We start from the raw sequence: 23871 nt of genomic DNA on the forward strand, positions 1-23871 counted from the left end.
TGAATTTCTGCAGACCTTGGGTCTGACTCATGCTTGGCATTCACTGGAAATTGTGGAAGGAGAAAAATAATAAGCACCCAGGTCAATTATTTGAAAATTAGTTTATAACTCAGTCAGCCTAGGACTCCTCCAGATTGTGTCTGCTCTTACATCCAGGTCCCTTTCAAGGAGCCCGAGTTCCATCTCCCACACCATAGGACTAGTGTCGCTGCTTCCAGACTCCAACTCCGGAGGCCCAGGGGGCCTGGGAGAGGTCTCCAGGTGAGGGCCAGTCTCTAGGGTTGGGAGGAAAAAGTGCCACAGGGTGGGTGGGGTGGTGCTGGTTGTGTCCCCTCTAACCTGGTGGTGGAAACGGGCCACACTTCCTCATCTGGTGATTAGGCTGTGGGACCTGGAGCCGGGGTCTTCTGCACCCGGGAGAGTGGGGACACGAGGTTCTGACGAGTGGGTCTGAAGGGCGGTGACCGGGAGCAGAGGTACAGCCCTTGGGAGCAGCCCAAAGAGGTGTCCCCCTGCCACACAGAACTGCCCCACAAGTCCCCTCAGCTCTTTGAGGAGCCAGGGCTCCCAAGAGACCTAAATTCTTGCCAGAGCTTTGAAAGTCAGCAGTGAGCCAGCTTGGGGTGGAGGTCAGGCCTTAGCAGGAACCCCAACACTGGTGTGAGTCCCCAAAGGGGGTCTGGACTGGAAGACCTCAGCCCAAAGCTCCTGAGCAGTAGAGAGAGAGGGTGTCTCTAGCACCACCTGGGATCCAGGTCCCATGACACTTGGGCTTGTCTGACTGAGATTTCTGAAAAGCAAAGGGAAGCTCCCTGCACTCGAGTGGCATGGACGGAGGGAATCAGAGCAGGTGAAGGATGGGGGGAGATGCCGAGGAGCTGAGCAGATGTGGCTGGGGTCCTGGCTGGCGCACTGAACCAGGTCGCTGGGTCTGTGTTGAGAGCTAGCAGCAAAGGCCTCCCTGTCTGTTCTAGGGATGAGCTGAGCCCCCACAATGCTCCCATCTTGGCCCTGCTCCCCAAGTGCCCAAAGCAGCTCCACTGGCTTGTCTCTGGTCCTGATCACTTGATGGAAAAAATGTTCTACCCACGTGGAGTCACCAGCTTTCCTGTCCCTGGGACACAAAATCCAACACCTACAATGTAAGGAGGCAGTTTTAGGGGGTGCAGTCCATGGTTGGGCGCTCTAAGGGGGAAACATCACGGTGGAAGGGTGTTGGGGAACAGAGCCGCTCAATTCATGGTGGGCAGGAACCAAAGCAGGGGAGCAGAGAGGGAGGGGCCAGGGGCAGGATGTACCCCAAGGTCAGCTCTCCACCATGTTTTAGCTGCTTTCTTGTCCCTAGGGTTATAATACCCGTGCCACAATTTAAGGAGTAGAAGTTTATCTCAGCTCATAGCTCATGGAGTTTTCAGTCCCAGGCAGATTGCTGCAAGGCGGGCAGTGTGGCCCTGGGAAGCAGAGAGAGGGTGACCCGGCAAAAGGGAAGAGATAACCTTCTCCAGCCACCCTCCCAGCGACCCAACCCCTGACCAGATCCCACTTCCCAATGGCAAGTAACTCAGGGGTTCTGAGGGGCATCTAGACATAAGCCATTACGTCCACGGCCCACCCAGACTCGGCCAGAGGTGTGGCTCCCAATCCAGTCATCACGGAGTGAAGCTTGACATCACATGGAGAGATGTCTGGATACAACTGTTTCCTTTCCATGCAGGTAAACCAGAGGCAGGAAGCACCGTCCCACGCTGGTCACCTCCATCGTCTGCATGGAGACTCCCCGAGCGCTCGGCGGGTCTCACCCTGATGACAGCTGCCCTCTTGGTGAGCCATGCTGGGCAGGAGATGAAGGAATTAACCGAGCCATCACTCAGTTGTCCTCACACTTGAATTAGAGTGGAGCAGCTAAAATGGCAGGGAGGGGCATAGCTGCAGTGACTCTAGACCCGGCAGGTGCTGAGTGCAGTGCGGGGTTGGAGGAGACGTTCCCAGAGTGCAGTTCGGGGTGCGTGTGCCTGTCCTGATGCTTGGTTTTCTGTATTCCTCGTTTGGCGGTCACCCCGTGGTCACACCCTGCTGGGCCCTTCGCTGTGGAAGGAATTCTGAGATGTGGCAGGAGCTGCTCTCCATTTTCTAAAGGATTGAGAAAGAAACTCAGCAAATTGTTTATTACTTTGTTTCCAATTGCTTCCAAGTTTTGCTTTTTCTCTATTTTTTTTCTTTGTGCTTCCTTTGGTTTCAATTTTCTCTTCTCTTTAAATTTCTCAAGATAACTTTTGATCATTGATATCAATTTGAGACCTTTTTCCTTTTCTAAGAAAAACATTTCAATTCTATAAACTTTCTTTTCAGGAGAAGTGATCTGCATTTCACAAGCCAGTTTTAAAATTTTTCTTCAATTGAAATATTACTCTAATGCTTCATGATTTTTAGTTTGACCTGTGAGTTATTTCCAAGACTCTGGTTTACCGAATACCAGGGACTTCCTAATAACTTTAAATTATTCATCTGCAGTGTATAATAGAAGCCAATTTTTATTCTCTCAGTCATCTCGTCGTATTCCAGTTTCTTAACTGCCTCCACGTCTACTTGCCTTCTCTCCAGTGGAAGCACCTGCTTTCTCTGCAGGAACCCGGCCCCAGCTCTTCCTTGCCCAATCCCGTGGCCTCACCCAGCTCAGCCTCTCTCTGCCCACTTTCTTGGGCCACAGATTCTACTCAAACCTGCCTGGCACCAAGTGGGCCCCCAGCAAACATGGAGAATGGTGAAGCCAGAGTTACTCTTTTCCTTCAGAAATGAGTGTTTTGTTTTGTTTCCCTTCCTAAAAGGAAAGAACAAGGTGACGCCTGCAGCCAAAGCGCAGGGCACATGTCATCCCCAGGCAGCGCAGGGTGTGGGTGGCCCAGTGCCTGTGTGTGGGGCCAGGAAGTCCACAGAGACAGGAGAGTCATCGCAGGAGCAAAAGTGATGTCGACTGTTTAAAACAGTCATTGGGTTACTTCTTCAAGTGCTCCTAACTTGCGGTTAGAATAGAAACCCCAAGGCAACTGAAAGCGTAAATGAGGACCAAATGTGTGATAGATGATGTGAAATAGGAAGAAAGGGCCCAAAGGAGAAGGAGAAAAGGAGAGGGGTGTGGGGAAAGGAAAGTAAGGAAAGAAAGATGAGAAAAGAAGGAAAAAACAGAAACAAAGCTTTTATAATAGGCAGGGCTGCAGGGGTGGAAGGGAGGGCAAGGGACTGGGAAAAGCAAGAACCAAGATACATTATGGACAGGTACAAATGCCCAGGAGTGGATGTGATCATAATGGGCACCTGCAGTGTACCAACAAACTTACGGGAAAACACTCCGAGTCAAGGGCTGGCCCAGGAGATCACCCTGCAGGGTCCCAGGCTCCAGGCAGGACGGCGCATTCTCAAGAACTCTTGCCTTTCCTCGGTGCTCCGTGTGTCCTCCTGCTCATAACGGCTCTGCTGCAGGCCATCTGGGCACAGCAAGCTCTCTGACTTCTGACCCGTGGCAGGGGTGGCCAACCTGCTCTCTGCTCACGATGCCACTGACTGGCCAAGCCCAGCTTGGCAGGGAGCTGTGGGGACGCCCTGGGAAAGTCAGAGGTAGGAGAGGCTGCAGAGCCCCACAGCCAGCCGCTGCCACTGCCCGACACTGGTCCTGGCGTCCTCTGGGATTGCGATCCCACTGCAGTGGTGCTGCTTCTACAACTGTCTGTTGGTCCCTGAATGCATGGTGGAGCTGTGTGCTCTCCGTGAGGCTGGGAGTGACCGTGTTCATCAGAGCATGGGGCTTCTGGTCTCCTTCGCTTTGTGTGCTGCTCCTGACCCCTCTCCCTGCACCCAGCAGCTCTCCATGTAGGCAGGTGCCCTGGGTGTCTGGAGCCCAGGTGAGGCCCACCAAGTTCACCTCTATCTCCTGATTCCACTGTCCTCCCATGCTCCCTGTGAGAAGTTTTACCCACAGTACAGCTAGGAGGTAAAAGACTAACATTCACAGAGCACCTCACAGTTCTCAGAACAGCCTATGGTGCATTATTTTGCTCAGGTCCTGAGTGACCAGAATACTGTTATTATCTTAGTTCAGCTGATACAGCTGAGCCCAGATCGTGTGATGCCACAGTAGAACTAGGATCTGGGTTTGTAACCCGGCTGCAGCCTGTCCGGGTACAGCTCATGCTTGGACCTCCTCCACAGGCACTCTCAGCAACACTGGAACTGAGAGTTGTTTCCTGCACTACCAGAAAGCAAAGACCCTGCCCCAAATGCTGAGAGCAGGGACTGTGCCTGGGCTGTTTCTATAGCCCTGGCTTTTCGATTTGAGTGCACTGTGGCACTTTAAGCACCGAGTACCTGTTCGTGAGTGACACCCAGAGTATCTCTTCCCTCATCCGCAGCCTGCTGCCTCTTGCTCGCACTGCCAACCCAGCAAGCCATGTCACAAGCCCACTGTGGGCTCCTCCAGGGACCCCATCCCAGAGCCCCGAGTGCTGCCTGTCTCCTGCTGGGAGGAAACTGGCCCGTGGGTGTTAAGTGACTTTGCAAGTCCCTGTGATTTGGCACAGAGCCAGAGTGGCTTCCTGACCCCAGGACCCTCTCCTGTTTGCTGGTCTGTGACACTTTGTCCTTCCGGGGGATCAGGAAGTCTCTGCACTGATCTGCACCTGTGAGCGATGCAGACTGGGCCACGGCCAGCCCGAGAACCTTGAGCTGGGCCGCTCTCAGGTCCACGGCCAATGGTGTTCCGAGTTAGTGGATCATCAGCACCGTCAAAGACATAGAAACACATTTTCAGAATGTTTCGTTACTACTATAGTAATATATTTGCCATATAAATTTAAAAATTTAAATTCTCCAAATTCAGAAAGCACACTTGCGAGTTATTAAGGACCCATTTTGTGCCAGAGATGGATGTTACGTAGGGGACCTTTTCAGAAATCACTGCCCTGCTACAGGAGAGGGACTGGAGGTGCGACAGAGTGAGCCCCTGCTGGAGTGGATCCCAGCCCCCCACAAAGGCAGAGCTCAGAGCCCAGCTGTGGCGTCCAACCCTGAGACTCAGATGCTCGGCGTGCAGGAACTAGGAAGGCAGCAGCTTCTCTGGCTTGCATGGGAACCCTCTGCTCCCCATCAGAGGAGCTCTGGGTACACTGTGCAGTTCTGCCTTGCAGTGGGAATGGGGCAGTGCCCCCAACGGCATCTTGTTTCCTTAGCTTTGTTAAATCTTTTAATTAAAGCATGTTAACAAAGCAGAGAAAAATAAATAGCACTGCTTGCAAGGAAATTAAATTGAGGACTAAGCCCATTTATAATTATTGTATTTCAATTAGGCTGTAACAGGGCTGGGTGAACAGAAAGATAAAAAGAAGCGACACATGTTGGACTTTCATAAATATTTGCAAACCACCGTTAGAAAGAGTGCAACATAAATAATGCTTTAAAATGGTCAGTGTCCCTGGGCTCTGCCCTTTATGCTAATTACAGTGTTAAATAACCCATCCGCAGTGATCTCTCCACAATCTGTTATAGGAAGCTATTGAACCCCTTCTCCCCACACCAACACATGCTTGGAATTCCCTCGAAGAAAGATCTTAGATCAATGCATGATAACCTTTTAATTTATTATTTTAAAATTAAAATGCAATTAAACTTTGGAAAGAGCTAGAATTAAATTTAAACCCTTTCTCTATATTTTAATGCTCAAATATCTAATTTTCACCGGAACAGGGAAAATATTAATCATCAGTTTATATTTAAACCATATTTACATCAAATAATAGCTGCAAAGGTAGCTTTTTTCTATTCTGAGAAATGGAAAAGACTTGGCTCCTTTCATTTGTTTGTCTTTAGTTCTAGGTCAGCACTGCCCTGGTTATAGCAGGGGGAGTGGCGTGGTATGGTGTCGGGAGGCTGTTGTCTGTGTGACCCTGGCCCTGGGCCCAGAGCACTGCAGCCAGGACTAGGATGTTCAGGACCAGGACCAGGACGCTTGGGGCAAGGCCCCAGCTGTGCCTTTGGGTCGGCACCTGAAACAGCGCAGCAATGCTGCGAGGCCTCTGACTCCATGGAGACCTTCGAGGACCCTCCCTACCGATGTCCTCCTTCCCACAACTCTTCTGCTTGTCCTCCCTGCAGCAGTGCACAGGAAGGGGACAGCCACCCGGACAGGGCAGGCTCTCCGGCGGCTGTCCCTCACAGGCTCCCACAGAGCTGAGCCTGGAAAGTATGTTCTCACAGGGGCCCGGGGACATTTTAAGTCTGCTGTATCCAATACCAGAACATGTCAGCAGAGACCTTCGTGCCTCAAAGGAATGTTTCCAAGCTCCACAGAAGTGCTTCTGCACATCCACTGTAAAACACAGACGCACACCTGCATGCCAGCTCTTGCCATGCCGAGCTGGGCTGGCCGGAGTGCCCTGTTCCCATCTGGCCGGCACCCGGAAGCCATGCACAGGAAGTGGGGCAGGGAGCGGTCGAACTTCTAAGCTGTTCCGATGGGCCTGGTTGTGGGAAGTGAGACTTCTGCCAGGTAGTGCAGCCAGAGGCGCTCGTCTTCACACGGGTGCCCACCCTGTCTGGGGCGGCAGTCTTCCCCAGGGCTGGCTGGTTCCCTGGATTCTCTGGGCTGTGCTGGGAGCAGCTCTGGAGTCCAGTCGAGGTCTCTAACCTTCAGTTGAGCACGGCAATGGGCCACAACCCTCAAAGTGCCGAGGTCTGCGGAGGCTGCGCCAGGTGAGCTCCTGCCTGGGCGAGCAGGAGCCCGGGCTGCTACTTGCGCTCTTTCCTGCAGGAGACAAAGGGGCACTGCCTGGCTTGAAGTTATGAATACATAGGTCCTAGATCCCTATCCCCTTTGACAGCTGAGGATAAGATGGCCCTGCCACCCAGCGACCTGGACAAAGACAGTGAGTGGGGAGAGAGCCAGAGAGGAACCTAAATCCACCTCCAGCCCTGTGGCCAACAGAGTCCCAGCCTGGCTGCTGGAGGGACACAGGACACCTTCATCTTTGGTGGCTTGGGCTCCCTTCCTGCCTCAGACTGACTGTGGGACAACGGGCAGAGAAGACAAGGTCTCCCGGAGGGACATGGGGAAGCTGGGCTTGGGGTTGGCAGTGGACATGGCTGGACAGCAGAGTCACTTTCTTTCCTGAGAGTCAGGCCCAGATTCTTCTGCTGGAAGAGGAGGACAGCAGGTGTGAGGACACCCAAGTTGCCCTGTCTGCTCCCTGTGCTCTCTGGGGTTCCAGCCAGCCTGCAGGCTCCAAAGTTCTCTGGTTTCCTTCCTTTCATGTCCTGTTGTTTCTTAATTTTCATTTTCCTGTGAAATATAAAAGCTCTGACCTAACTTAATACAACAATTTTGCTTGTAGTCCACGGGATGTATTCAGTTTGTTGTATTGAGTGTGTTGAGAAGTCTGCATGTGTGTGTGTGTGCGTGTGTGCACGGGCGTGTGAGCATGCACTGCCTGTCACCAAAGGCTGTCACTGCGTTTTCAGAGGCCATGTGACATTCAGGGACAGCCTCAGCCTGGGGGCTCCGCGGGAGCAGAGACTAGCTCGTGTCTGGAGCCCGTGGCCACCCCGACCCCGGCTTTGTTGGAGCCACGAAGCTCTCCAATTGCTTTAGCCCGAAGCAGTTGACATTTACCCCCACCAGATAATCGAGGAATAACATTTGCCTCTCAGTTTAGCGCGACCTCTGCCTCCACAGCTCTTTTTAGATTAGCTTCTAAAAAAAGAGCAAGCAAGAAAGAAAAATGGTGGCTGACACTGGGGTGCTAGAGGTGGGAAGCGGGGCGCAGCGACTATTAGGGGAGGGATGGGGACACTCAGCCGCCAGGTCCTCGGGAAGCAGAGGTTAATGGATTGACTATTACCTGTGTATGAAGCACGGGCCGGCTGCGCTCTGAGGATGCCTGAGCTGTGTTCCCTCCTGGGAGCTGAATGAGGGGTCGTTTAGTCCAGCGTGGAGGGCGAGTCCTCCTGTTCCCTGCTGAGAAACGTCCCAGAAGGACGCTGCATGAGACAACAGACAGCACAGACGCGGGCGCCCTAACCTTTAAAATGCACTTCATTTAGGCTCAACGCGACTGTGTTAGGGACTCGGTCCCTTTCCCATGTGGCTGAGTCCCAGCAGCTCTGGGACACTTTCTGAGTTAGCCGGGCCTCGGGGATCCTCTTGGGAAAGTCAGAGCTGTCAGGGTCAGGGGAGTAGAACATAAAGCATCAGCCTGCAGATCGTAGCTGTACTCAAACGACAAAGAAGAAAAAATTCAGTTTCCAAAGAGAAATGCGGCACTGCTTTGATGGCGTAGAAACAAGCTGTTAATTTCGCCCCACAGAACCATGGCCCCGAATGCCTTTGGCTGAAGAGCTGAGGGATCGATTGTTCTGGTCCGACGGGAAGTGGGGTGATGCAGTCTTGGGGAGTCCAGGTCCTGCGCCCACGGCCCTGGAGGAGACTCGCAGGGTTTGTCCCCGGAAGGAGCCCAGGAGAGACAGCGGCCCTGGCCTGTCCAGCAGGGGCGCTGGGCCGGAGAGGGGCTCTGCAGAGTCCACTGGTCATTTCTAGGAGCGGGACACCGGCAAGCAACATGCTCCGCACTATGGCAAAAACGCTCCTTTCGGGCCTTTTCAGCAAAATGCCTATTTTTGTTCGGCTGACATTGAGTCGCGGTGCCGACCTTGGAATTTCTTGCATGTCACAAACTTAAATTGAGGACCTGAAAAATCACCTGCTAATTCACAGATTAGCTGACCTCGAATCCGGAGTCAAGCCGCTCGCTTCTGAGCAGACGTCCGGGGAGAGAAAGGCCGCCCAGCTGAGCGTTCGCCCCGCGCGCCCGGCAGCGCAGTCATTTCCAGCCCACAGGCCCTGCAGGGCGCGCGTGCCCTTTCCAGTCACTCTGGCTTCTGTTTATTTCACCCGTGTCACCCCTGGCTCCATTTCCGCAGCATTAGAGTCGGTGCGCGGCACTACGCAGCACGCAGACGGCTTGACGGCTTAACACGGTCGCTGCTAACCTCGCTCCAGTCAGGTGCAAGCGAGCTCCCCCGTTTTCAGGGAAACAGACCCAAAGTGGGAGCACGCTTTGCAGCCAGGAGGCCGCAGGGAATGGACGCAGGGAGCCGAGCTGCGTTTCTCTGAAGTTGGTGACTCTGGGCCCCTCCTCCGGTCTGATGTGTCGCTTTGGGGGAAGTCGCCCGCAGACCCGAGGACCGCCGCGTAGGGCTGCCCTGTGCCCTACAGAAGTTGGTTTGGCCTAGGAATCCACCACGCGGCCTGTGTAAGGAAAGACCCCTGCAGGAGGGAGCACAGAGCGCTCCAGCGCGTCCAGCAGCCCAGACCTCAGGGGCCACCTGCTGACTGGGGGGGGGGTCCCCGTGCTGCTAATTAAGTGAGAAAGGGCTCCTCAGAGAGGCCCGGAACTTCCTGTCATTTTCGCTGACCAACACAACTGTGTGCATAATTGCGAGTTTGTTTGGCAAAGTGTGGAAGTCAGAGGACAGTCACAACGAAGATCCTCCCATGTGAGCTACTGCTGGGAACACTCCTCAGACGAGGAGCATGACACCCAACCCCATGCACACGGCATTGTGTGTGTTCACACTGGGCAACCGAAAGCAGCAGGGCTGCGGTGCTGGACACTTGGTGAGGCCTCCTGTGCCCAGCGCTGCCCATCCCCAGGGCCCCGCCCAGCCCCTCCAGTCCCGCACCCACTGGGCGCCACTCCCAAGGCTGTGTGCCCGGCTTCCCCACGTGCCTGGCTCCCAGGTTGTGATCTGTGCGGATCCCACCCCTGCCACACAGACAGACGGCAGCAATAGCTGGGCTTCCCGTGAAGGTGGATATTAAAATAGTTTGTTCAGTTTTTAGTTCAACAACCTGCAAGGGCTGTATCTTTCCGGATACATTTATTTCAAGGTACTTAAAAAATGGCTTTTACGAGATTATGCAGGCAGTGATTATTTTTGTTGAGAAATGTGTCCTTTAGCCCTCTCATTCATCCGCTGAGAAGATATTTCTGTTTGTCAGAATGCCACCGCATCTGACAAATGACTGAAGACCGACTGCTACACTTTATTAAAAAGTAATAACAATTTTTGTACGCACCCTTCACATCGTAAGGGAAGACCATGAATCAAAGGACACTGCCTGTCCCGGCCTGATAAATGGGCCGTTTACCAGCTGAGGAGTTATTTAGGACTGGCTATTAATTTAAATCACATTTATCTTCCCCGAGTGGGGGAGGTGGCATGAGAGGGCTGTGAGTGGCCTACCGTGCGGCTAAGTGCACGTTATTTATTACCGCCGCCTCCGCGGGGCTGCATGAGAAGGCAGGGCCAATTACTGGGCTTAATCTCGTCAGGGCAGCAACAAATTCCTCCTCAATACGAGGCCATTTTTATCCTTGCCCTCTCTCCTCCTCACACTCACTTTGTTTATAATTCTCCGGCACTAAACTCAGTTTCCTCTCTCCTTCTGGCCACAGGCCTTGCTCCTGCGTCCCTGTCACACCCTCGTCTGGAGCGCAGTTCCTGCTACACTTCCTGCCATCCAGCCTGCTCTTCTCAGCCCTCGATGAGCGTCTGGTGGTGGCACGGTGGGGGAGCAGGCATGGCGCGTCAGATTGGCCATATTTTATTATTAAATGCGCCATCATTAATAATAATGCCTTTGCCGGCTTTTCAATTCACCTTGGTCTTAATCTACAAAACAACAATTGGGAATAACTGATTATTAGCATTTTTTGGCCAATTAACTTCAGTTTGATTGATATAACACAGAAGATTAAAATTCCTCTAACAAAAAGCATCAGGCAGAATTACATCTAAACACCAACAATTCCACTTGCTGTCAGGAAGCAGGCTCTGGGCCTGCTGATCCTGGGCCCGAGTCTACGGCCCCCAGTCTCGTGGTCCCCAGGGCAGCTCAGGCCCTCCTGTGGTGGGTAGTGTTGGTGTTCTCAGGTCCCCACAACACAGTAGCACAGGGTCTCACTGTACCCGCGGCTCTGCTCCCTCCAAACACAGAGGAAGAGTTTTTGTACGCAGAATCGGAATTCAAACATGCATCTAAGTGATCCTGCACCCCGTGGGTGAGTGTGTCCTGTGTGTCCGCAGTCACACCTAGGCTGTGAGTGGGCAGCGGCCTGACTGACAGAAGGAAGGGGGTCACCATAGCCAACTCCAAATGGCCCCGCACTTGTTCCGGAAACACAGACAGGGGTGTGGACCCATGGGCTCCAGGTTTTGCTGATGGCTGTGGCAGCCCCTGGTGGAGGGTCTGGTGCTGCCAGAGTCTGAGCCAAGCTGAGGGCTTCTGGGATCTCCTCCAAGGAAGCCGTTCAGAAGAGGCCATCCCATAGGACAGCCTTGCCTGCCACCACAGTGGGACACCACCACCAGCTCCGACTGGGGTCACCAAACTCTAATCCCTGGAACAGGGTCCCGTCACTTGCAAGACCTACAGCCTGGGGGTTACCAAAATGAGGACTTGTGGGGAGAGCAGGCTGCAAAGAAAAATACAGAGGGTGTATATGTGCGTGCATTTGCACACTTATAGACACACACTGTCGTATGTGCACACATACAAAATGCATCTAAATTAACATAGTCAGTTACATAGAGATAAAAACTAAGTGGAATCCACTTATGGGAGGGTTTGGTCCGGGGTTTGGAGGAGGCCTGAGTCACCCTCTTCTCACAGCCCATCCTTGCCTGGCCCCTCCGCTCTGCCCATCTGGGTTCTTCTCCCCTGACTGTGCTCCCACTGCTAGACAACTTCGGCATGCTCTGCTCCGTCCCCTGTTACTTCCCTTTCCGGGACTGCTGGAGCCGGCCTTCGGAACTCCGAACAGAGCACTGCACTGCTGGGAGGGAGAATGGACAGCACTGCCCTCCCGCAGCCACACAGACGTGGCCTCCTTTCCTGCTTGTCACAGCAGTGCAGGGCCCACGTGAGACAGGAGCTGATGTCACCAGCTGCGGTAAGGGCACAGTGCTGAGGGCAACCATGGAAGACACAAACCCACACAGAGCCTTGGGCTTGGAGTGGCCTGGAGCCCAGACAGGGTACACTCCCGACCCTGCCCAAGTCTTCAGTCATGAGTACGGGAATCTTGGACCTCACCACAGGCATGTCCCAGTCACAGGACACTAGCGGTCACTCCTGTGTACCTGGATGGGTCCTGCAGCCCGGGCCTCCGTCCACACTGTTCTAAGCTCCGGCTCTCTCTGCCTCTCCAGCCCTTCATGGTCTCTACACCTGGGGGCCCCTGGTCCCCACTCACTCTCAACCTAAAATGTACCTGAAGCTGCTGAGTCTTCAAAGGTCCTTCATTCCAAGATCTGACACCTTTTTATTATTTTTCATCAGTCCATGTTCACAGTGCACAGTGATGGCATTCGTGATTGGGAGTTGGTGTGTGTACACGACATTTCTCAGTTCTCTTTTTAACCCCCCTCCCTTCTCTTCTGTAAAGCGTGTAGGTTGCTGCAATCTAATTTTAAATTAATTTTTAAATACTTGTTACTGTTAACTTGTTAAATAATTGTTAAATATTTTTAAATATTTATGCCCTGCTTTCTCTTTCTTTTTCTTCTGAGAATTCAGTTATTTATTTTTCTCTCTTGAGTGATGTTTATTGATCTATTTTTTAAAGTCAATAGATCTTCCATCTATCTTCTTGTGTGATTATGCTTTTGCAATGAGTTGTTTAATTTCAGATTTTTTCCATTAAATGTTCATTGTTTTTAATATAATTTCAGTTTTGCTTATCAACTTCCTATCTTTGCATGCTTTGGGAACATACTTTCCTTTATTCCCCTGAGCCTATTTCCAGTAAGCCTGTTCAGTTGTGTTCTAGACTGGTAAATCCAAGTAGTCTGGCCTTGGCATCTGCTTTTGCTATTATCCCTTTAGATTGTGGTCATATTTTCCTGAAACTTCATGTGAGTAACTTGAGCTCACATCCTAGACAGGTGATGACAAGCCTGTTGGAGCTTTCAACCATAATAGCCCACCGCAGCACATGTGCCAAAGATTTGCCACCAGTCCCAGACACTGGAGAGCTGTGCCCTTGCTGCCCAGAGATGGCCCTGCTGTCTCTGCTGGCCTGGTGGCTTGCACTGTCCCCTCCCGACATCATTTCAGCCTGCTCTATGCACTTCCCCTCCAGACACCTGCCTCCGTGTCTCAGAAAAGTGGTCCCCTTGCTTGCTGCTGGGCATGCTGGCAACTCAGGCCTTAAACTTTCCTTTCAAAACCAGCTCAGTGAAATACCCAGGTCAACTTAAAAAAGCAAATAACTTTTCCCATGGTCCGTGAAAATGTAACTGAATGGATGCTTTATCACATTATTAGCCAGTGGTAGACTCATTACATATTAAATTTGATATATTATTTAAATTTTTCTCCTAGCCAAATTTTTCCCAATAGAAAATCAGAGAATTATAGTGTGCAAATTAAGATATCTTCCTGCCAAATTCCTAAATGAATATGAACATTTTCAATTTGCCAAAATATCCATCTCATCTAACAGTTTTCTATTATGAAAAGGTCTTGAATGCTAAAGGATTAAAAACTAATATCTGAATGTTTGCAAGTTATCTTAAATAATAAATTTGAAATACTGTTCCAAAGTCTGGGTAGTTCCTTGTAGACCCACTTGCAAAGTCAGAAGAGGAAGGAAACATAAGGCTCCTTGGGGCCTGCTCCTGCTAAGGCTGCAGCAGTTGCCATACTGGATGCTTCTCGAAATTTTCCTTCGCTTTAAAGAAAGTGCTTCTCCATGCCTGCCTCGCAAGCACAGGGCTCTGAGTTTGATCCCTGGTCCCAAAAAAGAAGGTGCTTCTAAGTATGAAAGCAAGGCTTAGCATTCTGTGGACACTGAATTCTTTCTGTGTTTCTTTATAATCCAGTTTCCTCAATTATTTGCCCAAATTATAAAATACACTGGGTTAAAATAAAGAATTCTGTGTCTTTATTTATTTTGTTTTTTGTTTTTTTGGTACCAGGGATCGAACTCAGGTCCCTGCGCTTGCAAAGCAGGTGCCAGAACTACTGAACTAAATCCTAGGCCCAAGAATTGTGTCTTTAAAAATGTGAAATAAGGTGAAAACCTCCATTTCAACTTATATTAACAGTCCAGGTATTTGTACTTTGTACCTGAAGACTGTCTGAGTCTTCTGTCCTGTCTCTGTGTGGGTCACCGAAGGAGGGAGGCCACGTGCCCCGTGGCAGGATGGGAGGAAGAGGGTGCAGGGGTGCAGGCGAGCTGGGGGCAGGAATGTCCCCATGTTTACACAGCACCTCCGGTTGGAAGGGGACCCGTCTCGAGTACTGCAGAGAGGGAAGGAGGTAAGGAAGGAACGAACAGATGAACGAAAGAAGAAAAGGAGAAGGGGCTCCCTGCAGGCTTCTCCAGCAGCCACAACGGATACTGGGCAGGGCAAATGCTTTGTAGGTGCCAAGCAGGACTGGCCAAGCACCTGTGCCACTTCCCAGGGTGCGATCGTGCGCAGAAAGCTTCGTCCTAATGTGGGTGTCCTCATGGAGAAGATGCAGGACTCCTCTTCTTCCTTTGAGAGGAAGGAATGTCGGGACTCAGAATGTTATTTCCGTCTTTCTCATCACCTTCATCACCACCACCAACGTTCATCACCACTGGCACCACCATGATGGTCACCGCGACCACCATCACTATCGTCACCACCAGTGTTCCTCACCTTGATCACTACCACAACCTCCGCTGTCACGCCATCCACATTCCTCCACAAGGGCACCACCGCCAACAACAACGGCAGCGTTCGTCACCATGGACATCACCATCCCCAGCACCAGTAACCAGTGACACAATGGTGCTCACCATCATCACCACCGGGTCCCGTGCTTGGCCCTGAGACTCAGGAAAGACAGAGCAGAGGAGCCTGCCCTGTTCCTGATGCCCATGTCCTGTCTTCCTGAGGGCACCTGGGACCTCCAGGGCCTGGGCTGTGAGGTGGTGAGTCAGTGAATGCCCAGCTAGTTTAGAGAGAGACACAGGAACTTGAGCATCAGAACAAATATCTGATGGACTCAAGAACTCTGCTAGGGTCTCACAGGGCTACTTCCAACCTTACCTAGTGGTCTCTAGCTCAGGTACTAAAATAGAGAAGTTTAGGGAGAGAGAGAGATGTGGATGCACAGATAAAGCTGTATTTTTTAATTGGTCGCTGAACAGCTGGCCTATCATTATCACTTGTCTGCTCCACACTTCTTTATACCCTTTGATGACCGGGTGTGTGAAGGTAACCGGTACGGTTCCTATCTAGACGTCCCCCGATGCCTCGTGAGTCACGGGTGGGCTTTGGGGAGTTGCCAGACCCCCAGATGGCACAGGCTTCTCTTTCCCTCAACTTGAGGGTGGCAGGTATTTTGTCCCAGCAATGAGAAAACAGCTGGGGCAGCCAGTTTTACGGACTATGCCTCAAGGATGGAAATCACAGCAACGACAAAGTGTAAGGACGATGGTGGTGACTGTGAAGCCAAACTACATTCCTGGTCCACGTTCCAACACAGAGCCACAGCACCGACTCTTCAGCCTCAGAAATCCTCACCCGAGCCAACCAGGGTTAATTTCAGGGAACTGCTTTGGAGTAATCCTTTAATTTCTGGGCTTCTAAGTGGATGAGATGCTTTTATTTTCAGAAAAGTGTACTTCAGAGAGCTTTTGGATTTGATAGTAAACGGCTTTATATTTAGTCTTAAACAGATCTTAGCCTATTTGTATGCGGTGAAATGAGTGAAGATGTTAAAAACCAACTTCCTGGTTACAAAGCCCGGGTGAACACTGAAGATACCGAAGGAAATGACAGAAGCCAGGCGGCGATAAACGCCTGCCCACACGTGCGTGGGACACCCGGACGGGGCAAATCTGTGGGCTCGGAGATTCCAGGGGCAGGAAGCTGGTGGGGACTTAGTGCCTAATGGGTACAGAGTTCCTGCATGGGACAGTGAAAGAGTTCTGCAAGCAGCAGCGATGGTTACACAACAGTCCGACTCCCTTAATGTCACCAAAATGTACACCTTAAAGCAGTCAGACGCTAATTGTGTGTAATATGCATTTTACCAAAATAAAAACATTAAAAATTACACTCTTGAAAATCAGACAAATGTACTGAACGTGAAAATAAAGCGTGGGTTAGGCCTCCTGCGTGGCTGAGTCTCCCTCTGAGGTGGGGCCGAGCCGCAGGAGGAGGCCTGGCTGGCGGCCCTCTCCCCACCTCCGAAGGTGCTTCATTATTTATTAGGAAAGCAATCTGGCCGCTGTGTGCTATCAGCAGCAGGAATCCAATACGGAAAGGTCACCCTGCAAACACCAGAGCCAAAGGTTGTAAAGCAAATACAAATACACCTTTTTAATTTCGGCTGAATTGATTAGATAACAATTGGAGTGTGTCACAGGTCAGGAGGTGGGCAGCCAGCAGGTCAGCTGAAAGAAAGGAGCTGGGGACGGCGGTCGCGGGGGTGCCGGACTGAGCCTGGGGCGTGCTGCCCCCTGCTCCCAGCCCTTGTCTTGGCAAATGAAGCCAGGCCGGCCTGCACCCAGGGCTTTGAACAGAGCCAGGCACAGGGCGAGAGGCCACCCCGGAGCCCGCACGGGTTAGAAATTCAGCTCTATTTGAAGTCAAATACACAAAGGCTCTCAACTAGTTTAAAAGCAAGAAATCACCCATGCATCCAGCCATGCTGCCTGCCACCCGCGGGAGTCTCCAAATCCTGCTGCAGGCTGTGGGTGTGGCCGCCCGGTCCGCCTGACACAGCCTTCCCAGCTGGGGGATAGGCGAGGAGGAGCTGAGGCCATGCGCACGTCCACTCCCCACCCCGCGGAGCCACTGGACTGGTGGAAGGCCAGGGTGCCCTGCAGCAGAGATGGGGACGCCATGGAGGCCCTGCTCCCCGCTGATGTCCTTGGCGTCGGCCTCCGTGCTCAGGAGAGCACCTCGACCAGGGCGGCAGAGGCAGGCGGCGGCACAGGAGCAGGCACAGACACAGGCCACTCACTGTGCAAACAGCTCACGGGAAGCAAATGCGCGCGCGTTAGGGAGGAGCCAATGAAAACCGGTGATTATTAAACTTCACAACACCCAGGAGAAGGTGCTGGTGCCGGTCCACACAGGTGCAGATCCCTGGGGCAGCACGGGGCTCAGACAGAGGGCAGCCAGGGCTGGAGCTTGAAGCCAGACCCCAGAGGCAGGTGCAGCTTCGTAAGAAGCCCCCGACACAGGAGAGAGCAGAGGAACGAGGCGGGCCACAGAAGTGACTGAGGCCAGGGGAATGGGGTCCCTTGGCTGCTGAGAGGTGCAGCCAAGGTAGTCAGGGGCCAGCCAGGCTCCCCTGCTTCTAGCTTGTCCAAGAATGTTCTGGGACGCAAAGCACCGGTGCTGACCTGCAGCCTGCTCCGGAAGCCACCCCAGCCTGGCCAGCCTCACGAGCCCTGCAGACCTGCCTGTCTGCTCCAACCCACGGCCCTGGCCAGCAGATCCCCCAGTGTCTCTCCTTCCTTCCCACAGTGTGCGCTCTGGATGCTGCCGAGCATGTGGCCCCCTGCAGCTCAGGAGTAACCAGAGTCAGCCAGGAGCTTGCCTGGAGAGCAGGGGAGTGGATTTGGAGTGAGGTGCCGTGCTGGCTGGCTGACAGAAGGAGATGGCTGTGCAGGGCGGTCCCCAAGCCTCTGTGTTCTCCTCGTGGGGTAGGGGCGCCACCATAACTCACCTCCCACACTGTGCCCAGCCTGGTGACTACACCTTCCACAGGCTATGGCTGGGAAGGGACACAGGATGTGGATCGAACAGTCAGTGTCCCCAGAGGCTCATGTGTGGAAGGCTTGGGCCCCATCACAGCAAGGTTCTGGGGGACGCGGCTTCAGCCATGGGTGAGTAACAGCAAGGTGGGCTGATACGAGGAGGGACCCAAGTCATGGTGGGGTGAATTTGAAGGGTTCAATGTGTCCCTGGCCCTTTCCTCACTGGCCATCTCTGCCTCTCTGCTTTCTGGCTGCCAGGAGGTAACCATCTTTACTTTGCTATTGGGTCTCTTCCTGTAAGGCAGCTGACCATGGACTGAGTGCTCTGAAACCCTGAGCCAAAATCAACCTCTCCTTGAGTTTGTTCCCTTTTTACTAAGATCCAGGAATGAAATGTAAATATGAATGCAGTTCAGGCTTACAGTTTGTGGCTTGGACAATAACTCACAGAGACATTTATCGAGGGGAGCTGTTCCCTCCGTATGCTCTCCTAGAGGAGAAGAGCACCCGGGGGAGACCCCAGTTCCCTGACTGTGGAGAGTGACCCCTGATCCATTGGTGACCACTGGTGCTGGCTCTTAACATGGGGCTCTGGTTCTCTGACTGGCAACCTTTCCCAGGGCTCATGAGAGTGGCACCCAGCTTTACCCAGGGTGCCAACAGATGCCCAGCCACACCTCACCTCCCTCACAATCCCTCCCACACTGTGCAACCTGGGAATGCAGACCACTCTGTGGACGGGGACCTCTGCGGCCCTCTGTGGTGACACATGGCCAGTCCTGAGGGTCATCGGGAGGAACTCTGGGGCTCACCCCGAAGATGTGCTCAGGAACAGTCTTCAGAAACAAATGCCTGAGGCAATCTCTCTGAACATTCCTTTTAGAAATTTGAAAGCTTAAATTAAGTGCGATTAGACCTTCACTTTGGCACAAAAGGAAGTCTCTAACTGAGGACCCAGTATCCTGGGAACGTGGCCTAAGTCAGGGACAAGTGGCCTCAACCAAGACTAATGACCTCTGAAAGCTGTGGTCATGCCCCGGACACCTAAACAGAACACTGAGAGATGGGATACACAGCTACCAGCATTGGGAGTCCAGCGAGTGCCTCTTCCTCCTTTTCTCTGTTCCGCCTTCACTCCGTGGTTTTGTCTGACGTGCTGTCACTGACTGGCTTTTGCTTATTGAGTGCACTGTTTGCAATGCTGTACCACACCCTCCTGTCTCAGCTTCCATCTACAGCTTCACCCTCCACAGGGGCAATACCCTGGAACTCTGCCTCTGCACACAGAAGCTATGACCAAAAGATCATGCCGTTCAGGAGGTTGTATTCATTATAACAGAAGACTATTTATGGTAGAAAATTTGAAAACTTCCTAAGAAATGAGTAATAAGTATAAATTACCCTTAACTCTGTAACTAACCTTCAGGAGGGCTCTTCAGTGCATGTGGGTGTGAGGCACACGCACGCACACATGGTGTACACACACGTGTGAACCGGTGTCAATCTGCAGGGGAGCTGGAGCTATGATGTCACTGTGAGAAGCCCCACAGTGAACTTTCAGGGACCATGAACTGCTTTAACCTCCTCCGGTTTCCAGGAAGCTTCCAATCTGTTTGTGAAGGAAGCAGGTGTATTTTTTAAATGCAATAATAAAGTGCTATTAACAGCTGATGACAGAATGGGTGCTACAAGAAGCAGGTGAGCTCTGCTCGCTGTCCTGATGTCCCATGGGCAAGGACAGCTCTGTGACCCAGTTCGTCACAGCCGAGGGCAGAGGTGGAGGGCAGGTCCAGGGCTGAGGTTCCACAGTGGTGCTGGCAAGGAGCACTTGGCTCAGTGCAGGCAGTGACTGCAGCAGGAGGATGCTCTGCAGGCCAGGGAAGCTTCCTTCGGCCCCCAGGTCACTGGTGGCCCTCCAGAGCTCCTTCTTTCTTCCCAAGGTACAGACAGCAGACACACAGGGGTGCATCCAGCATAGCACAGCTGGTGAGGGCTTGTGCAGAGACGGGCCTGGGACTACGGCGGGGAGGGAAATGAACCCCTTGCTCTGGCTTCCCGGAAACCCAAGCCCCAGGGGAGAAGGCAGCAGGGAACACCAGTCATGACCATGCGTGTCTGGTGGAGAGAGAGGACAAGGTCAGGGTGCTGTGGGTGTGATGGACCTCAATCTAAATTGCTGGCTTGTCCTCAAACCAGAGTGGACTCAAAGGGAACTGGATGATCAGATGTGATGCCAACTCCAGTGTGGACAGGCAGGTCCCAGGACAAGCACAGAGCTGGGCTGCCCTGGGGCACGAGGCCGCCACGTGAAGCACTTAAAAATCACTTACAGTTATGGAGGCTCTGCTGCATCCCCAGCCTAGGGTCACTAACAGGAAGGAGACCGAGAGGGAACCAGCACAGCGCAAAGCTTGTCTGTTTGCCTTAATCGCGCTGTGCACTGTGCTGAGCGGGTCGGGCCTGGGCCCAATTGTGTCATGCGGGCCCTCGAGGAAGGTAGATATGAACTCCGTCTGACTTCTCTGGTAACCAAAATTACTCCCACATAACAACCTACCCAATAAAGCTCAATAAAGCAAAATGGGGCTCCTGATAAGTCCGAGATGCAGGAACTGAAGGAACAGAGTCCTGGCTTTAAGCAAAGCTTCACTGAACGTGCGCAGGCTTGGGCCTTGTGAGTCAGAGCTGGGGCTGTTGTGCTAACCCAGGCTGCACTGCTCACCCAGGACTCGTGCTGCTGACCCAGGGTCACCCAGCTCACCCCTCATCGCCAGAAGCTAATGCTCCAGGCTGCAGAGAGGGAGGCCACAGGAATCCCTCAGGCGTCACCGCAGCGGCAGAGAATGCCACCGAGTGCCTGGCTCCAGTTGACATCAAAGCTCTGACCGAGAAGAGTCTCGCGTCAGACCCGGCCAAGACCACCCCGATGACCCAGAGTCAGCTCTGCCCCAGCCTCCTCTCTGCCTGGCCAATCTTCCTTCATGTAACCCCAGGTGTGAGTGAAGACCACACCCTCCTCCATCTGGCCCAGCATGAGAGGCCCAGCAAGCAACACATGGGCCGGGGAGGACATCCCAGCACCCTGCTCACAGAGTCACCTTCTGTCCCAAGGTCCCTCAGAAGTGAAGTACAAGACATTCTGCCCGTTAAGGACAAGTGGCTTCCTGACCAAGGTACTTCTGCTTTGAGTATAGATCGTTTTCCACCTGTCAAAGATATAACCAGATCAAATGTTAAAAATCTGTAAGTTTATTGCCATCTCATAAGCTTATCAAACCTCCGTAGTAAAAGAAGCCCCTCCCACAGCAGTCACAGGATCAGGAAACCCAACCCACAGGAACTGGAATCCCCGCCCACATAATCAGGAAGCCCCACCCATCACGGGCACAGGGACCAGAACCAACGCCCCAGCCACAGTCAGGCAGAGCAGCTGCCTCTCCCTTTTCCCTGTGACAGGGAAGGGGCAGAGCTTTGGCAGGTGGCTGTCATGCTCCTTCCATTGTCTTCCCTTCATTGCCCAGGGCCGGGTGAAGAGGGACTGGTCGCTTACCTCAGGGTCTTCCTGCCACCCCTCCGGTTACTTTGTGGCCACTCTCCAGGCCACGGTGACAGGAGATGGTGCTGGATGTGGCCGCACTCCTTGAAGAAGTGAGGAATCTACCTCTAAAGACAGGGAGGGAGCTGGGCCCATTAACAGTCCATCCCCCAAACCCCAGTGACGGAGATCAGCAAGCACCCTCCTGGGGTCCCGAGGGGACAGCTGCCAGTCACTCACAGTCTCGTCTCCCCAAGCTCTGCCAAACCGCATGACACCCGCCTCTCCTGGACTCGTCCCACCCGCTCTGGGTGGTGTCTGCCCTCACCACAGTGGGCTTGACTTTGAGCTCAGCAGTAGAATTGGATTGGGACCAGCCAGTGGGTTCTTATCAGAAGCCTCCAGGTTAGACCAGTTTGGACCAATCAGAGGCCTGTGGCTGCCCCATCAGCAGCTGTCACATTTCTTGGTCTGGTCTAGGAGGGCTCTGACTTCTGCACTGGCATCTCTGTGCTGTAGTAGTACAGGTCCTGTTCAAATAAAGTCTCGCTCTAGAGTCCTGTGAAATCTACTTGTGATTTGGTTTTCAGGTAGTGTGGGTTGGGATAAGGAAGGTCCTATAAATCTACTAGACAGTCTTGTCCTGAGTATTGTGGACAGAGTGGTCACTTTTTTTCGAAAAAGCTATAAATATTTTGCCTCTTATCCCTGAAGATTCCAGAGACCAGCAACCAGCAGAGTTGGCAAATGGTGTCTGGCCTTCACCAGTGTTGACCAGCAGAGGCTGGCAATGGCAGGGACCAGCAACCAGCAATGTTGATTGGTTGATGGTGTTTGGCAAGAACTGGTGCTGACTGGCCATGTCCGGATCCCGAGCAGTGGCCCTGAGGGAGGAGGAACTGGAGGGGTTGCACTTTGCCAATCTGTGATTTCCGTCTACATTGAGCAAAAGAACCCTCAAGTGACTGGTGACAAGATCAGTTGGAAGCATCTGACTTTCAGGTGACTGGCTCAGCTGTTTGCAGTAAGGGGTGTGGAGGTGAGTGCCGGGGCTGCTTGGTGGAATCCCACTGAGCCCGCCGAGGGTGCAGGCAGCTCGTGTTCCACGCTGCTTCTGTGATTCGAGCTCTTGTTTAGAGGAGACATCAGGGTGACTTAGGCTTGGCCTAGCGTAGGTGGTGGCCTCGTGTACGTCCAGCTGGGGCCTCTGTAGCAGTCATGGCCACATTCTCATGGAGCACGACACATACTCTAGAAGCTGATTCTTTAATCTGGCTTCTGCTAGATTTACCTTGTGAACAATTTATGATTCTCATCTCTGAAATGCTTTAAATATTAATAAAACAAGCAAACCATGGAAAGCCTGGTCCTGTCTGGCGATGGCCCTCTTCTGGAGTCCACAGCCACCTATCCCACACTCCCACTTCCCCCGCAACCTCCCTGGCATGCTTCCCCATGCAGTGTCCAGAGAACATCATGTGTCTTGCACAGCGCACCCCTATCTCAAATCCCGTAATTGCCGTCCAGATCTATAAAAATGACCGGGAGCATCCTGAAGCAGGCAAGGCCCCGAGCCTGTGTCTTGCCTCTTGGCCTGCATGGAGCGTGCTGTTGTGTGTGCCTGCATGGCGGAGCATCTGCTGCACACTCATTACCTGAGAGCAACATGTGTCCCGCGAATGCTAGAGGTGGCATGACAGCACGGGTGGCTTTCTGCTGTGGCTTCAGAGTCATCCAGTGTTCTGTTCGGAAGACTGGTATTGAGGGCATCCATAATGGGCCAGAAAACAGCCATGGAAGGCCTTCTGGGTGGCAACTCAAGTGCACCCTTGCTCTGTGGAAGCGGCCACTCGTAACATGTAAGCCAGTCACCCTGGCAGGGTTCCAGCTGGACTTATAAATTCAGCAGCAGGCCACCTGGCCTCAGACTGCAGTTTGCAGGTCCTTGTCTTTGATCAAGTCACAAAGCTGTGCTGTGTGGAAATTGTATGGCTTATTTGTCCCCTCTCCTTTGGCCAGGTCCTTGTTTCTTAAAAAATATTGAAATGAGCACATCCCTAGCACTCATACGTAGAACTGGACTTGGGCATCAGCCAGTGGAGCATGAGATTCCAGGCTCTCTGCTTTCTCTACACCACTTTCTAGCCTCAGACTATAAATGCCACCACCAAACCCAGAGTGTGGCTTCTTGCCTTCATTTTCATCTAGGTGAGTCTTTCTGGGGTCCTACTTTTGCAAACTGTATATTTTACTCTTCTGCTTTTCTTCTTCTTCTTCTTTTCTTCTTCTTCTTCTTCTTCTTCTTCTTCTTCTTCTTCTTCTTCTTCTTCTTCTTCTTCTTCTTCTTCTTTTTTTTTTTTTTTTTTTTTTTCTTCTTCTTCTTCTTATATTTCCTTCATGCGGTGCTATGGTTTGGATCAGAAAATGGCACCAAAAGGTTCATGTGACAGAGGTGGGTTAGGTCATGGGGGAATCAGAGGTGGGACCCAGTTCGGGACTTTGAAAGTATTCTTGCCCCAGCTTCTTCTCTCTCTGGCTCAT

Source organism: Fukomys damarensis, unplaced genomic scaffold, assembly GCF_012274545.1.
Source record: "Fukomys damarensis isolate Sample0158 unplaced genomic scaffold, DMR_v1.0_HiC HiC_scaffold_1, whole genome shotgun sequence".
Taxonomy (NCBI): domain Eukaryota; kingdom Metazoa; phylum Chordata; class Mammalia; order Rodentia; family Bathyergidae; genus Fukomys; species Fukomys damarensis.